At 42.9% G+C, this 17,095-nt stretch overlaps 1 protein-coding gene across 4 annotated transcripts in view; it reads right to left on the bottom strand.

Annotated features, from left to right (window-relative positions):
- Positions 1–17,095, bottom strand: part of NRBP2 (nuclear receptor binding protein 2) — a 247,184-nt gene that overhangs the window by 63,035 nt on the left and 167,054 nt on the right. The gene's annotated exons all lie outside the window — the stretch shown is intronic.

Here is a 17,095-nt window from a genome sequence, read left to right as displayed (position 1 = left end):
CCCTCCCCCCAGCTCCAAGGCCTCCCCCACCCAGCTCCAAGGCAGCCGGCCGGCGTCTCTCTCCTCTCCACCAGCTCCAAGGCCCCTCTCTTTCCCCACTCCAAGGCCTGTCTCTCTCTCTCTACTACTACTTAACATTTATAAAGCGCTACTAGGGTTACGCAGCGCTGTACAATTTAACACAGAGGACAGTCCCTACTCGAAGGAGCTCCAAGGCCTCCATCCAGCTCCCACCCAGCTCCAAGGCCTGTCTCTCCTCTCTCTCCCTCCCACCCACCCACCAGCTCCAATGCCCCCCACCAAGCTCCCACCCAGCTCCAAGGCCCCCCTCCGTCTGAATGTTAAGTTACCTCGTCGTCGACATCGGGTTACAGCGGCCGGCAGGTAGCAGCAGCAGTGAAAAGCGTGCGAGCTGCTGGGCGGTGCTTCGGGAGACTTCCTTTCCCTCACTCAGCTCTGGTCCCGCCCTCGAGGGCGGGACCAGAGCTGAACGAGGGAAAGGAAGTCTCCCGAAGCGCTGCCCAGCAGCTTGCACACTTTTCACTGCTGCTGCTACCTGCCGGCCACTGCCTGTAACCCGACGTCGATGACGAGGTAACTTTTAACATTCAGAGGGCGGGGGGACTGGAGCTTGGGCGGGTGGGGCGACTTCAGGCACGCCACCGGGGCCCCCTTGAGCGCAAGGCCCTATGCGGTTGCCTCGCCCTAAGACTGGCCCTGCTCAGGTCATGTAACAATGGGTGCCTTTTTATCATGTGTAGTGTTACATGTGCAGTAAAATGGTAAGAGGCCTTTTACATGCATACAATAGGGTTTATGCATGAAAATCCTTTTAAAATTACCCTAGTGGAAGGTAATTCTAGAAGAGCAAAACAAGGGAAACAAAACTTCCACAGTAATCGAAACAAAAGCCTTCCTTGGGGGTCTGTTTATGCTGATTGAGGAGGAAGGAGTTATGTGTATGGAGCTGCTGCTATTTCTGAGTTTCATTTATTTTTCTCCATTCTCCTCATTGCATTGCAGACAGACCCTTCCTCTTGAGGAAGGCCTGAAACACGGCCCGTGTTGGGTCAAGTCTGTCTATGCATCCTATGCACCTTAGCGAATAAAGTTTTTACTTTTAAGAAGCATTAGACTTCTGGACTTTATTTTGGTTACTATTTTGGAACATCTTTGGTTGCTGTCTTCCACCCCTTCCTTTCTTGGAGAGTAATTTTAGGACAAACAGCCTAGGAGGGGAGGCCAATAGGAACTTTTTTCTGGCTATTTTGTTTAGACACATAGGCGGTCTGTGTGACCTGCTGAAATTACAGCTAAAAAGTAGCCATGTATATTTACACCAGAGGGGGAGCAACACAAATATATGCGGCTGAAGTATGTGTGTAGGTGTGTATTTTATACCCTACATGCACCCTTTGTAATTTCTTCCAAAAGGTCCTTATACGGAGATTTGACCATTCCATGAGATTACCACTAGGGGTTCCCAGCGCCATTTTGAACCCAGCACCAGCAAGGGCAGGAGTGACTGGGAATCGCTTCTGCTTGACCTCAAGATCAGGAATAGAAGAATGTTGTGGCAAGGTAGGCCCTTGGGGGGGGGGGCTATGGGAGAGTGGTCGTATCTAGACTTGGGGGTGGCTTTGAAAGGGAGGCTCAGATATTTGGGGGGGGGGGAGCTTTGGGTGAGAGGTTTGAGGTTGTGGACACCTCAGGGCAGCTTGACTTGAACTTGCTTGGCTTCTTTAAATGCAGTCCAGTGCTCCCAAGATGGTAAAATAAATCCAGTTTTTTGCTGGTGTTATTTTTCTAGCCACAAGGGTTTACTTATTTAAAAAATGTATAACCCGCACCATCTACCATTCTGGATGGTTCACAAAATAGCATTCATAATAATATTAATGTAATAACTGAAACAGACACATGAAACTGAAACAGTTTTGCCTCCACAATTCATCAACAGATGGCAGGACTGATGCTCTACCCATGTTCACTTGAAGAAGTCCCTCCAACTGAAATTCAGCATTGCATGCAGGTTGTTTTAGTAATGATTGTGTTCATGTGAGCACTGTTAGTCACTAGGCCACAAAACGTAAAGATTAGGGACCGGAAAGGGCTGATTCATGCAATCAAAAACAAAGTAGACAACCCATGACAGCAACAGACGATGGAAATTCTGATTAATGCTCTATGTTTAAAATGACGCTACTACAATTAATTCAATCTCTACTCTTTCCTCAACATTTCTGAGTATAAGTTCAGGCTATTATTCTATCACCTCTAGACTATTGCAGTTCATTGCATTTAGGTATTTCACATAAATTATGAGGAAGTTAAGGTTGGTTCAGAACACAGTCACTAGGGTTGATTTGGAGGAAAAGTACATTTGATCATGTGACTCCTTATTTCTTGATCTCCATTGGCTTCCTATTGAACAAATGTTTTAAACTTTGTTGTTTAGTCTTCAAAATATATGAGGCTCTGGAAGTTTTTCTTTTATTATTTCTCTGTTAGGTTCTTCTTTTAAGAGCCAAAGAACGAATCATCTTATTTTTACATTTCAGTGTGAAATATAGGTCACTAGTAAAAAAGGCCCATTTCTGACACAAATGAAATGGGCGCTAGCAAGGTTTTTCTCAGAGTGTGTATGTTTGAGAGAGTGTGTGTGAGAGTGACTGTGTGAGAGAGTGAATGTGCGAGTGTGTGTGTGTGACAGAGAGTAAGACTGGGTGCGAGTGTGTCTGTGAGAGAGAGAGTGTGTGTGAGCATGAGTGTGTGCCAGGGCCCCCCCTTCCAGTTCCAGGGTTCTCCCTCCCGTTCTCCCAGTTCCAGGGTCATTCCCCCCTCCCTCCGAGTTCCAGGGTCGTCCCCTCCCTGCCTCCCTCCGAGTTTCAGGGTCCCCTCCCTCCCCTGCATTATGCTCTCTCCCCTGCATTCATCCATATGCAGGCAACAACCTCTGTGCCCTGCCCCCTCCATCCATCCATGTGCAGCATCTCTCCCCTGTCCCCTCCACCTCCCTCCCTCCCCCCTCCAAGTTCCAGTGTCCCCCTCCCTCCTTCCCATTTCCAGGGTCCCCCCTCCTCTCCTTCCCAGTTCCAGGGTCCCATGGAACTGGAGGGAGGGGAGACGGAGAACGTTGGAGGAGTGACATCAGCAGGTGTTTACAATCCCAGTGACACACATTGGAACGTTTGAGGAGAACGTTGGAGGAGTGATGTCAGCAGGTGGTTACGATCCCAGTGAGACACATTGGAACGTTGGAGGAGCAAATTATTATATTAGATTATCCCTTGGATTCTATATAGTGCGACTTAAGTTGTGCGTGCAAATCAAGTCATAATTAGTTAAGCCAATCAGCGCCAATAATTGCTACTTAATAAGCAGTTATTGACATTTAACGAGCAACTAGTGGCAGAACTAAGCACATTCTATAACGTGATGCAAATAAATTCTAAATTATATAGTTGAAAAGGGGGTGTGGAATGGGCAGGTTGTGGGTGTTTCTAAAATCTATACATGTTGTTATAGAATACACCCAGTTCACGTCTAATGTAGGCATCAGCATTTACACCAAGTTTACTTAGCATAACTGCCTATGACTAAATCTGGTCATGCGGACGTGCGCTCAGCATATTCTATAAACTGCGCAGAAATTTAGGTTTATTCTATAAAGTACGCCTAGCCGTTATTTCATTTCAGCGCCAATCTCTAGTTGTTCATGCCATTAGAAATTGGACTCTTCAGTATTTTGAATTTTATGCTATGCCCAATGTGTCTCCTTCTACTTTTGGGAGGCACTTAAAGCAGTTCTTCAGGGCAAAATTGTTGCTCTGAATGCTTATCGTAGGAGACAGCAGGCACAACAGAAGGAGACTCTGCCCCATCAGATCTATAAGCTTGATCATACACTTAAGTCGGGAGGGTACAGATTGCTGAATGAGTGAGCAGAGGAGCCGCTGTACACAGACTCAATGCATGTGCATGAGCACAGAATAAATCGATTGGCTCTTGAATGAAGATAAATGCCTTTTAATTGTCAAAGCTCACCTAATGGTAGCAGAGTCTGCATTGAGCCTGTAAATTAATTTAGCATAGAGAGACTGCAGAATTGATATATGTGTGGATTCACTGCAGCTAGACTCATATTTGGTAAAACAAAATATGAAAGTATTAAACCCCTATGAGAAAAGCTACACTGGCTCCCACTTAAAGAACGTATCACGTTCAAAATATGTACCCTAGAGTTCACAAAATCATTCACGGAGATGCCCCAGCCTACATGTCAGACCTGATAGACTTACCACCCAGGAACGCTAAAAAATCATCCCGCACATTCCTTAATCTTCACTTCCCTAACTGCAAAGGTCTAAAATACAAACTAACGCATGCGTCAACCTTTTCCTACTTGAGCACACAATTCTGGAACGCGCTGCGCAACTTAAAGACGATCTATGAACTAACTAACTTCCGTAAACTACTGAAAACCCATCTCTTTGACAAGGCATACCACAAAGATCAACAAACAAACTCCTATACATATATCCAGAATTGCCTTTGATATTTGCTTGTTATACTACTATCATGCTTTCTTATTATCATGTTACCCAAGATCCTTATGCAATACTAAATGTCTATTTTCTTACATATTTCCACTATACATGATGTAATGTAAACCACATTGAGCCTGCAAAGAGGTGGGAAAATGTGGATACAAATGCAATAAATAAATACCACATTTCTTGTAAACTTAATTGTGTAGGCCAGTGATGAAGAGAGGATCAGCTGGATCCGATTAAGCTCTATAGATACAAGATATCCTTGAGCTCTTTGAGGCCGTTTTCCTTCTGTAGAAATTCCAGCAGGAGACAATTTACAGGTAGTAAACACAGATTCTACCATCACGCAGTGGGATTCAGTATTTAATTATAGTCTAGCGATTTGTTGATCCCATCCCTTGAATAATAATTTCCTGGCTTAACCATGCCATTGCCCCCTGGGTATTTGCTCATATTTACAATTTACACATGTATATCCTGGTTTTCTAATACTGGGTTTTCTAGGTTTATTTGATTTGCACATGTAAATTCTGTATTTACACATACAACTGATGAATAGGGCTTCTTAAATAACCACTTTAGTCTCTCAGCTATGGTCTTGTCCTCTTTGAGTGCCCTTTTTATTACCCATCGAACATCTAATGGTCCAACTGATGCCCTCTCATAGGCTTCTTTCTTCAAATGTACCCGAAGAGTTTTTATTATGAGATTTTGCTTCTATGACGAGCTTCTTTTCAAATTCTTTTTGCCTGCCTTATCAGTGCTTTGCACTTAGAATGCCAGTGCTTTTGCTGTTCCTATTTTCTTCATTCAGATCTATTTTCCATTTTTTTAAAGTTCTTCTGTGGGCTACAGCGTCCTCTTTCAACTGTATTGGCAGTTGCTTTACCTTCCTTCTTGCTTTTTTAAAGCATGGAATACATCTGATCTGGGCTTCCAAGATGGTATTTTAATACAATATTAAAAATACATTTCAAAAACAATATAAAGAAACAGCCAAAAACAGCTAAACATCTGCCACAGGAAAATAAAAAAAGAAACCTAAGGCAGTAGCCCCCATCATGAGGCGAGATGGAGCACTGAGTGAAAACAAAATTAAGATTAAAAAAATAAAACAACAAATCTATCCCTAATCGTTATCAAACATTTCTACACTCCAAAAAGAAATTTCTCCAGATAAGTACAAAGAAAATATACACTTTTCCCTTTATATGTCACCAGACACTTGCAAGTGATTAGTGTATGCTACATCCAGACAAATTTGCTGTTTCTGCTCACAAAAGATTTTTTTTTAAGTTTTTAAATTCAATAATTTATATTTATCATTAGAGAATGTAACCAGAGGGGTTGCTCTAGTTGAAATTGTCAGGCACACCAACAGCAAAGGTGATCCAGGGAATGAAGAGCAGACACAAGTTCACAAAAAAACAACTTTATTGGAAAAGGCCTCAACTTGGCCATGTTTCAGCTTTGCCTTTGTCAGGGGTCACAAAAATCTTCCAAGCAAAATCGAACATGTTCAATAAAAATACTCCTTATACTGCATAGCATAGTGCTGCTGAGTGAATCCAAAATTCAATAGCGGCATTACGCTACGCAGTATAAGGAATATTTTTACTGAACATGCTCATGGTGACCCCTGATGAAAGCAGAGTCAAAACTTGGCCAGGTTGGGTTCTTTTCCAATAAAAACATTTTTGCTGAACTCGCATCTGCTCTTCACTCCCTGGATCACCTCTGCTGTTGGTTTGCCTGTGTGTTTTGCAGAGGTTTGTCTCCTGTTTCTTCTGCTTTTAGAAATTGTATCTAATGAGCTCTCCAAAAAGCCTGTCAGGTCCAAGTTACTATTAGGAGCCAAAATATCTAGCTCCCTTTCAGTTGCATTCACCACATAAGTCTTATTAAAATAATAATAACAATTAGCAATCAATATGTCATCATGATAGAAGATATTTAAAATCTCTTGAAATATTTCCTCAACAAAATTTCTGAAGATAGGAGTCACAGATTCCTCATCTTAAGGGAACTTTCCATAGCCTCATGTTTAGGGTATAAACTGAGGCTATTTTAACTGCAGAGAAAGAAGGTGCAACTCCACTACCTAAACCCCCTTCTCTAGCAAAAATTTAGAATCCATACTCTGTAATTTAGATACAATTTCAGAGGTAACAGTACATAGCTGAGCCACAATGCCTTGAATCATCTCATTGGTTCAAGAAACCACCCTCCAAACATCCTACAGGGAAATATCTTGAGCCCTTGGAACAATATTTTAATAAGAGGTACTACATTCTTATGCATATGAATATTAATGTAATGGGGAGTCTGGGAAAGCCTGTACACGTCCTCGGATGTCTCAATCTGTAGGACAGTTAAGGTAAATTAAAGAAGCAACTGGAGGAAGGTGGTAGACACTGCTCGGAGGAGCTAAACAAAGCTTCTTCCTGATATAAACTGTTAACTTTGGTAGGTGTTCCTTTTATTTTTTCAATATTTAATTTCAATATCCTCATTTTATCATAGGCTCCCTTTTAAAGTTAAATGACATCATAATTGATTTGCAGTAATAAGGCTGAATTTGATCACGTTATGATTTTTTTTGCCAAATGGTCCTGATACTGTTAATTCTTGCATAAAATCCTCTGTTCCACCGCCTGTCAGTTCCTGAACCAGCATGCAGCAGTCATTTATTGCAATTAGAAACTTTACCTCCCTGGTGTTTTGATGTGACACTCAGTATTGGGGTAATTGAAATAATCTATTATTATTGTGTTGCCAAGTTGGTAAGCTTCCCTAATTTCTGTTAGCGTTTCATTAACTGTCTGTTCATTCTCACCAGGTGGATTGTAGCATATCTCTATTATACTCTTCCCTATCTCGAGAACTTGCATCCTATTACATCGATTTGATTCATGCTATCACTGTGGTATAATTTGTAACTTGGTATCCCTGTGTCCCATTGGGCTATTCTTCTTCCTCCAGGTCTCCGAGACACCAGTTTTATTTACCTCTTCAATGCTATAATTCTAATTCTCTCATCCATTTTAACTTCTAGCATTTGTATACAGACATTTGAAAGTATTTTGTTTTGTTTTTGGTATTACAACCTGCTTAGCAGTTGAGAGGGATTATGTGAAATGTTCTAACTTTGTCTGTTGTTTACTTAAAGGCATCTGGGCTACTTCTGCCATTATTGCAATCTTTCTGTTGTAATACCCTAACTTCCCTCTGTTGTTATCCTTCAAAGATACTTCACTTCAAACCATGTTCTCCCGAGAATCTTTTGGTCTTCTTCCATGATCTAGTTTAAAAGCTGCCTTCCCTTGCATCATCATCTTATCCACGCATTAAGACTCCAGAGCTCTGTCTGCCCCTGAAGTACTGAATTAGGAATATTTCTGATAATGAAATTCTAGATTTCAGCTTTCTATCTAAAATCCTAAATTTGACTTCAGAATTTCCTTCTTGAACCTTCGCATATTATTGGTACCTTCATGTACCAAAACAGCCAACTTCTCCGCAGCATTGTCTAAAATCCTATCTGAGTGATGCATGAGGTCTACCACCTTTGTACCAGGCAGACAAGCTACTAATTGATCCTCTTGTCCACTAGCCACTCAGCTGTTTAAATTTCTAATAAATCATCAGCTAAATGGTCATCCTAACCTTTCCCTCCTGGGCATTGTCAGTGCTAGAGGATTCTTCATCACCTTGACGGCAGGTTCTAGCTACAGCATTGTTTCCTCTCAGGTGACCGTTCCCCACCCAGGGGCTGCCAGAGTAGAAAGGGGAGAACTCTACTATGTCCCTGAAGGATTCCTTTATATACTTTTCAGTTTCCCATAGCTTTTCCAGGTTGGCCATTCTAGTCTCCAGAACACAGATTCATTACTTGGTAGACAATCATATGTGGCACGATGCAAAAGGGGCAGGGATTTTAGATTTGTCTTGCGCCTTTTTTCAGTTGTAGCTCAGGGTAAGTTACATTCAGGTATTGTAGGTATTTTCTTGTCCTTTGAGGGCTCGTAATCTAAGGGGCCCTTTTACCAAATAGTGGTACTAAAGTGGCCTTAGTGCACCCTTAGATTGGTCATTCCCACATGCTAAGGTCATTTTTACCGCTGGGGTAAAATGGCGGAATTTCCTTTTTTTTTTTTTTTACACTAATAACCACTTGCTAATTTTGCCATTAGTGTGTGTTCATTAAGATTATCACATGAGCCCTTACCCTTACCGCCATCTATTATGTTTTTATTTTTTTTTTAAATTTTTTAAACATTTGTATCCCACATTTTCCCACCTATTTGCAGGCTCAATGTGGCTTACATAGATCCGTAAATGGTGAATACCAGTTCCGGAGAAGAGAAATACATAGTTAAGGTAGAGGATACTGTTACGATTCTGCCCATGTTTCAGGCTCTCAGTCATCTCGCCACCTGGTGGCCAGACATGGTGGATGCATTGAACTGGCTGGTTTGTCACCCGTTCCAGATTTCATCCCAGTCCGGTCTGGATCTTCCGGGCTGCGAGACTTGCTTGCTTTGGTTGAACCTACACAGCACTAGTAGTTGCCTGGTGATTGCTGCAGCTGAGCCTCAGCTGCTGCTGGGCTTTTTAGTCAGTTGGATATTCTCTGCCTTTGCATCGCCTAAGGCCCTGAGGTTTGTTAGGGTGCTGTTTGTACTTCTGCTCAGTCTGGTTTCTTGCCCTGATTCTTGTCTGTTTTAGTTAGTCTGTGGGTAGTTAGATTAGGTTTGTTTGTTTGCTAGTCTTGTCTCTGGGTTTTAGTTTGTGTTTAGTCTTTGTCTGTTTGTGGCCTAGTGGCTGCTCTGCAGCTTTTAGTTCTGTGTCTTGTTTCAGTGTTTTGTTCCTGTTTTAGTGGCTGCTTGCAGCTTTCAGTCTTGCCCTTTAGCTTTCCCTTCCTTGCCCTGCTGTCCCTGTATGTTCCTTTCCCCTCTGACCCTCAGTCCTTGTTCAGCCTAGTGAGTATCCAGTCCTGCCTTGCCTGCCCAGTAAGTCCTGCCGGCCACTTGCAGCCAGGGGCTCAACTCTTGGTTAAAAGGTGGCCATGTGCAGGTGAAGTTTCACTGTTTGTCAGAGTTCAGCCTTGCCTCTGTGGGGTGGTTTTGCCTGCCGCTGCCGCTCCTCGACAGTGGCCCAAGGGCTCACAAACCTAGTTCCTGTTTGGAAGACGTGACAGATACAGAGTGAATTTGGTTGCAGGAAGGAAAGTTTAACTTATAATAAGAATTGAAAGGTATTAGGTTAATTTCGTTCGTAAAAGATTAACTTGAATAATTAGGAACATTAAACTACAAATCAAGATATTTTAGCAAAAAACAATTAAGGCTTAATGAATACATTTGCATAGGTACAATTGTTAATTGACATTTAGGATGGATTATTATTGTATGCTTTCTTAAATAAATAGGTTTTCAATAATTTACGGAAATTCACTAAGTTGTGGGTTATTTTATGGATTTTGGTAATTCATTCCAAATTTGTGTGCATATGTAGGAGAAGCTAGATACATATGTTAGTTTATAGAAGGTAAGGGCTCATGCACTAGGCGTGTGTTAATTGGTTAATGCGCAGCAGTGTAGCTATGCTGATTAGCGCAGAACACGCCCAATCTGTGCTCCCTGACATGCCCCCTGCGTCAATAAATACATTTTCTTTTTCAGAGCATTGGTATTGCACTCGTGGCAAAATTACTGCGGGATGCCTTAGCATGCCCCGTGGTACTTCATTTTTTGCTGTGGCAAGCACCTGTGACTGCTTACCACAGCTTTGTAAAAGGGTCGTTAAGTTTGTACCTGATGCAAGAGAAGGTGACTTGCATCAGCCTGCTGTTCTAACCATTAAGCTACACCTCTTGCTGCTGGACTGCTATCTGAATCTGAATTTTGTTGAATTGTCAGCTAATTAAAAACATTTCTAAGGGAGCAGAGATGTTCAAACTAATCTGAAGTTCTTTTAGTATATTGGTTTATTTTATGATTGCCTGTCAATGATCATCATCACCATTGGAGAAGGCAGGCTAAAATCCAAATTACTTTTACTCTTTTTTTCTGAACAGTGAGCAGTAAAGAGAAAATCCAAGTAATCCTCTGCTCCTGTTGTGGTAAGAGGTTCTCTTTCTCCATCTCTTGCACTGTTGCCACCTTCTAGACCTCAGTTAGGGGATAGATCCTGAATCCTCATATTCCCAAATCTCCTGAGTTTGGTGCTTTAATCTCAGATCTTCATTGTGGTTCCAGTGCAGGACTTCTGAGGGGCATTCACTAATTCTCATCATGCTGCATTAAGTACATTAAATGTTCACTGTCCACCAGGCCCCTTAGTCACAAATTACACCTTTCCTTCCCTTAAGAAGTACAAAAACCATACTAGGATGCAGGTCACAGCTCAACTGTCGATGCAGCCTGTCTTCCAGCTTCAAGAAGAGGGTGAGCTGGATGAGAAACGGGAGAGAAAAAAATCATATCAGAAGCAGACTCACATACTATACTACCAGACTAGCTTAAATCTACAGGATTGAAGGGACACATTTTGTGACATGAGGGAGGATTGTGTGTGGGAGTGGATATAAGCTCTTTTGGGCAAAGCTTGTTTCATTGATCATGTGACCCCTCTTTATATACATTATCATTGGCTTCCAGTGCAATATAGGATTCTTTTTAAAGTTATGATGTTGACTTTAAGGAGAAGGTTCTCCCACCTCATGTTCAAATAATGGTCCCTTATGTAGCAGGGTGTCTGATCTTCTCAATTCTTCTCTAGACTCGTGAGTGGTCCTAGGAAAAAAGGTGCTGGTACGTCCTCCTACTACCTCACTACCATCCCCCCTATCCACCATGACCATAAGCTCCCCCCTCCCTGGGTCTACCTTAAAAGTCTTGGTGGTCTAGTAGCCTCTTCAGAGCAGGAGCGATCACCAGTACTCACTCCTGCCCATTTTGGTTTTGCAAACAGAATGGCTACTGTGACTTCCCGCAGCAGCTCTTGACACTGTGAGGGGTTGCAGCAGCCATTTTGAGACTGGAACCAGCATAGGCAGGAGTGGCTCCTATCATTACTGGTTCCAATCTCAACATGGCTGGTGCAGGAAATCACATCAGCCATTTTGATTGCAAAACAAGCATGGGCAGGAGTGAACGAGTAACGCTCCTGCCTCGAAGAGGCCACTAGGCCACCAGGACTTTTAAGGTAGGCCCAGGGAGGGCCTGTGGGTGGATGGGTGCCTGCCCCTGCAGCGGCTATAAATATGTGCAGCAGGGAAAAAGATGCTGGTACAGAGTACCAGTGCATATTGGCTGAAACAAAAGCTCTGCTCTCCATAAAAATGAAAATAAGGAGGAGTGGTGAACTACAGGGCAATTAGTCAGATGTTTGAGATGAGTAAATTAATGGAAATGCTTTTAAAAAGAGAATAGGGTAGCTTCTGGAACCCAATGGATTGCAGGACCCAGGCAACATGGTTTTACTAGAGGTAGGTCTTGTCAAATGAATCTAATTAATTAATTTGTCTGGGAGAAAATAGGGATCATGGGAAAACACTAGATTTGGTACTCTTCAGTAGGGTCTTTGACACAGTTCTACATAGGCAAGTTATAAATCCGAGCACCCTTAGTATAGGCCCTAAAGTGATTGAATGGTTTAGAAACTGGTTTAGAGGAAGGCAACAAAGTATAGTGGTAAATGGAATTCATTTTGAGGAAAAGGGCATTACCACAGGGATCTGTTCTGGTTCAGTTCTTTATAACATTTTTGAGTGATTTTGCAGAACGGATAGGGTGTATGGTTTTCCTCTTTGCAGATAATACTAAAATCTGCAATAAGGTAAACACCTGTGACAAAACAGTGGATTTTAAGTCTGCAAAACTGTATTATTTCTTCAAGTATATTTCTCTAGTTTGGTCAGCAGGTGGTGCATATTTATGTTTAAAGCTGTTACAGACAAATGACTGTTCCCTCTTTAGTTAACACAGATAAGAGATAACCTGCAGTGATGTGGCCAGCTATTTTTGAAACTTGTTTTGGGCTCTGATTGGCCCAGGAGCTCGAAATTCAGCTAGGATGTACTGGCTTTTTCTCAGTCTTAGCTAGGGAGAAAAGAAGAAGGATCTCTTTGCTGAGGCCCACTGATCAGTTATATTTGATAACCTGTGAGCAGCTATATGTCCTAATCTCCCAGGTACTGTTTAGATGGTATGTTTAGATAGTGTTATAATTAATCCATATTTCAGTTACCTGTTATTGTTTGCTGATTGCACCTTTTCTGTTGTTCTAATTTTTCTTGACAATAAACACTTTTAGTTTATTGCCTCTACTTGTCTGGACTAACTAAGAATCCTGGTGGCTTGTGTGTTGGGTCTGTGAGTGCTTTCTGGGAACTCTGGGACCACTGGGAGTGTGGTTCCAATAACCTAGAAATCACTGGGGATAACTTCAGAGTGGGAGGCTTGCCCAGAGGTGGTTGGAACCCAGTCAGCAAGAGGTGGGTGCTAGTGTAGAGAACAAGCAGCAGGTGGACCTGAGCTGTGGTGGGATTAGACCCTCTAAGTAGCTGCAGGGCAACCCCAGGCAGGTGGCTAGGCATTTCATGACAACCCCTGATGGTACGGATAATGTGAAGAGGGATTTAGCAAAGCTCAAAGAATGGTCTAGAATTTGTCAATTAAGATTTAATACTAAAAAATGCAGGGCCATATATTTGGGTTACAAAAACCCAAGGAAGCAGCGCAGTATAGGGAGTGAAGTACTTTAGTGCACCATAGAAGAGCAGCACTTTGGCTAACCATACCTGATGATTTAAGGTGGCCCAACAAGCAGAAAAAGTGACAGCAAAAGCTAGAAGGACGCTTGGGTGTATAGGGAAAGGAATGGCCAGCAGAGATAGTTCCTCTGTATAAATCTCTTGTGAGACCACATTTAGCGTACTGTGTACAGTTCTGGAGACTGCACCTTCAAAAAGATATAAAAAGGATGCAGTTGATCTCCATAAAGTATATGGGGACAGAGTTAAAGAACTCAATATGTATACTTTGGAAGAAAGACAGGAACAGGGAAATATGATAGAGACATTTAAACACCTTCATAGAATAAATGCATAGGAGGCAAGTCTCTTTCTATTGAATGGAAGCTCTGGAACCAGGGGGCATAAGATGAAGGTGAAAGGGGATAGACTCAGGAGTAATCTAAGGAAATAATTCTTTATTGAAAGGGTAGTAGATGTATGGAACAACCTCCTAGTGGAGGAGGTGAAGATGAGGACTGTATCTGAATGCAAGAGGCATAGATCTCAAAAGGAGAGGAAAGGATAGCACAGATTAGTAGTTGCAGTGGCGTAGCAAGGGTGGCTGCCACCCGGGGCGGTTCGCCGTTGCCCCCCCCCCCCCGGGTGCAGCATGATGACCCCCCCCTGGAGTGCATTTTAACTGTTGGGAGGCTCCACGCCCCTTCTCCCATCTGTTCCCCCTTCTCCCATCTGAGTCTCCTCCCCCCGAACCCAGTGCCTACCCTCAGCTCCGTCCAAAGTCCTCTTCTTCCTGCCAGCTCCCGCACCCTACTACCTTTACAAAGAAATCTCGGAAGCCGAGGCGTAGCGCCTCGCGTCTGCATGTAAAAGAAGTGTGGATCGTCTCTTCGGGCCTTTCCTCACTCTGTCTGTCCCGCCCTCTGCTGACGCAACTTCCTATTTCCGCAAGGGCAGACAGACAGAGTGAGGGAAGGCCAGAAGAGACAATCCACACTTCTTTACATGCAGACGCGAGGCGCTGCGCCTCGGCTTCCGAGATTTCTTTGTAAAGGTAGTAGGGTGCGGGAGCTGGCAGGAAGAAGAGGACTTTGGGAGCACCCCCCTTGAGTTGACACCCGGGGCGGACCACCCCCACCGCCCCGCCCTTGCTACGCCACTGAGTAGTTGTTATGGATGAATGGGTTGAATAGGCTGTATGGTCTTTGCTTGCCATCATTTTCAATGTTTCTATGTTTGTTTGAGTGCTGATTTTGACTGAGAAAGCAGAGTGGGTAGGTTCTGTGATTGCTGAAACATCAGAGAAGCAATCTTTGTGTCCTTTAGTTATTGAATTTTTCTACAGAATCTCAAGAATACTTCCAACAATACACTGTAGATACTGTTCCCTTATGCTATGGGATTATTATCATAAAATCACAAAGAGGAGGAAAACCTCAAACTACCTGGGTGCTGATGCGGACTTCCAACTTCAGTACCATCTGAGAATTGCTTTTTCTAGAGGGCATAATCTAAAAGAACTTTTGAGCCCTGCCAATTTACCGGCTACAGGATGCCTGACCACATAGACGGTCGGTAGCCCAACTGTTTGGGGAGGCTAAAGGGGCGGAGCTTACCTCCATACGCTCCGTGGCAGCGACGTCAATGAAGAAAAAGACTACAGGCTCACCGCCAGCTTCTCCCTTCTCTCTGCACACAGTGTCCCGTGATGCATTTCCTGTTTCCGCGAGAGCAGAGAGAAGGGAGAAGCTGGCGGCGAGCCTGTAGTCTTTTTCTTCATTGACGTCGCTGCCACGGAAATAAAAGATGAAAATACGCCGGGCGGGAGGTGGGCTGCACCACAAGCGGAAGTCGACGATTGGGCTGGGGAGGCTTGGAGGCATATTTTCAAAGCACTTTGGGAGGCTAAGTTCCATAGGTTTCTATGGATCTTTGGGAGGCTAAGTGCTTTGAAAATGAGCCCCTTAGCCTCCCCAAGCCTCTTATATGGGGCGCCTATGCCTGACCACCACTAATGGTGGCCACTATAAGTGTGGCAGATGTGGGATTTGCGCCATCACTGTAGAGTGTGTGGATTTTTTCAATCCAATTGATCACAAGCAGTATTTACTGAGATCTTACACTAACTGCCAATCAACTCATGTTGTTTATATCTTGAGATGCCATTAATAAACTATACGTGGGGAAGGCTGCAAGTCTGAGTGACTGAACATAAATCGTGTTTGTTAAGGAGCAGGCTGGGAGCGCCTCTAGTTTCCCATTGTAAGGCAGTGAACCACATGTTTGAAGATTTATGGTGCTTTGTAGTACAACAGGTTTTAGCACCTAAACGAGGAGGGGATCACGACCGTCTGTTAAGACAATGTGAACAGCGATGGATACACCGCCTGCAGTCTCTTGAATACCACAGTTGAATGGACAGCCTTTTTGTGAAATGTTTTGTGAATGGTTTTTCCCTTTTGGCTCCCCGTAATTTGAGTTTGATTGAGCTGATTGGTGCACAATATGTAAGCATCATATTTAAGTAGTGGCGCCATTTTGGAACTTTGTGCAGCCAAGATGGTTGGAAGAATATGACAAGTGAGTAAAAATGTATACTGTTTAAATACCCTGTTTGCCATTGAACTATGCCATTGTGTTCTTTTTGCCGGAGGATGTTTTCTTAATATGGGGTCTGCTTATTTTTAGAACATCTGTGACACCTCCCTTGAGAAAGCCAGTGGGCAAAATGGGTCCCCGTCGGGAGTTATGTTATTGGGTGTTCAGCAGTCTGACCAGCCAAGAAGCTAAGTAACCTTAAACACTTTTCTTGCATTTACATGCTGATTCTTGAATAGAGGGTTTTTAAATATTTAAAAGCAGAAAAAGTAGAAATGTTTTTGAGGAGGTTTTTGGCCAGTGATGAGCAATAGCCTGGTGAGTACTTTGTAGATATTGGTTGGAAGCCCATCTCAGCACCCGGGCAATTTGAGGTCTTTCCCTCCTCTTTGTGATTTTTATGATAATCTCACAGCAATAAGGGAACAGTACCTACAGTGTATTGTGTTAGAAGTATTTGCTGTAGTTATTGAAACAGCAGGGACTAACCAACTTGGGCTTTGTGATCTATGATGTTGTGTTATTGCAAGCAGAGCAGACAACTAATTAGTTGGTTGCTGTGACTGTTCAGAAAATACAAATTTTTCACTATCAGTTGCAAAACATTCTAAGGTCTCCTCAGATTGGCTCTAGATCCTTCCCTCTCACTGAGTCTCGGTATGACTATGTCAAGGGCCATAGGTGGAGCAATTCTGGAAACAGTAACTATGGTAACCGGTTCAGAGAAAGCCAGTCAGTGGGTGAGTGTGCCATACGGTGGTAGTTGAGGTTTGTTTTACTTAAAGCATTTACAGATCCCTTAGTCATCATATGTATGCTTATAGCAATAAATAAATCTTACATGCCAGCGTTTGGTGTCTTCAGTCTCTTCCATGTTACACTGCATCTGGATTACCTGGAAAGCAAAGACAGAGAAATAAGTTACCATGGTAACAAAGAATGCCATCTGCTCAACCAATGCAAATATTGCTCTTCCCTAATAAATTTTAGCTGCTTTAAGCACACATACTTACCCCATACAAATAACAGAGGAGCTGCAGAATTACCAAGCACCGAGTACCAATCCCAAAAGTATTTTCCTTAGGAATTCGGCACCAGAGGTCCCAAATCCAGAGGATCAACACAAGAATACTGTAATAATAATGAATCAATTCCAGAGTATCCAAAATTCAGGAGATCTATG

The sequence above is a fragment of the Microcaecilia unicolor genome, chromosome 1 (genome assembly GCF_901765095.1).
Source record: "Microcaecilia unicolor chromosome 1, aMicUni1.1, whole genome shotgun sequence".
Lineage (NCBI taxonomy): Eukaryota > Metazoa > Chordata > Amphibia > Gymnophiona > Siphonopidae > Microcaecilia > Microcaecilia unicolor.
The sequence above is the reverse complement of the archived record's forward strand: the minus strand, read 5'-3'. Positions and strand labels throughout refer to the sequence as shown.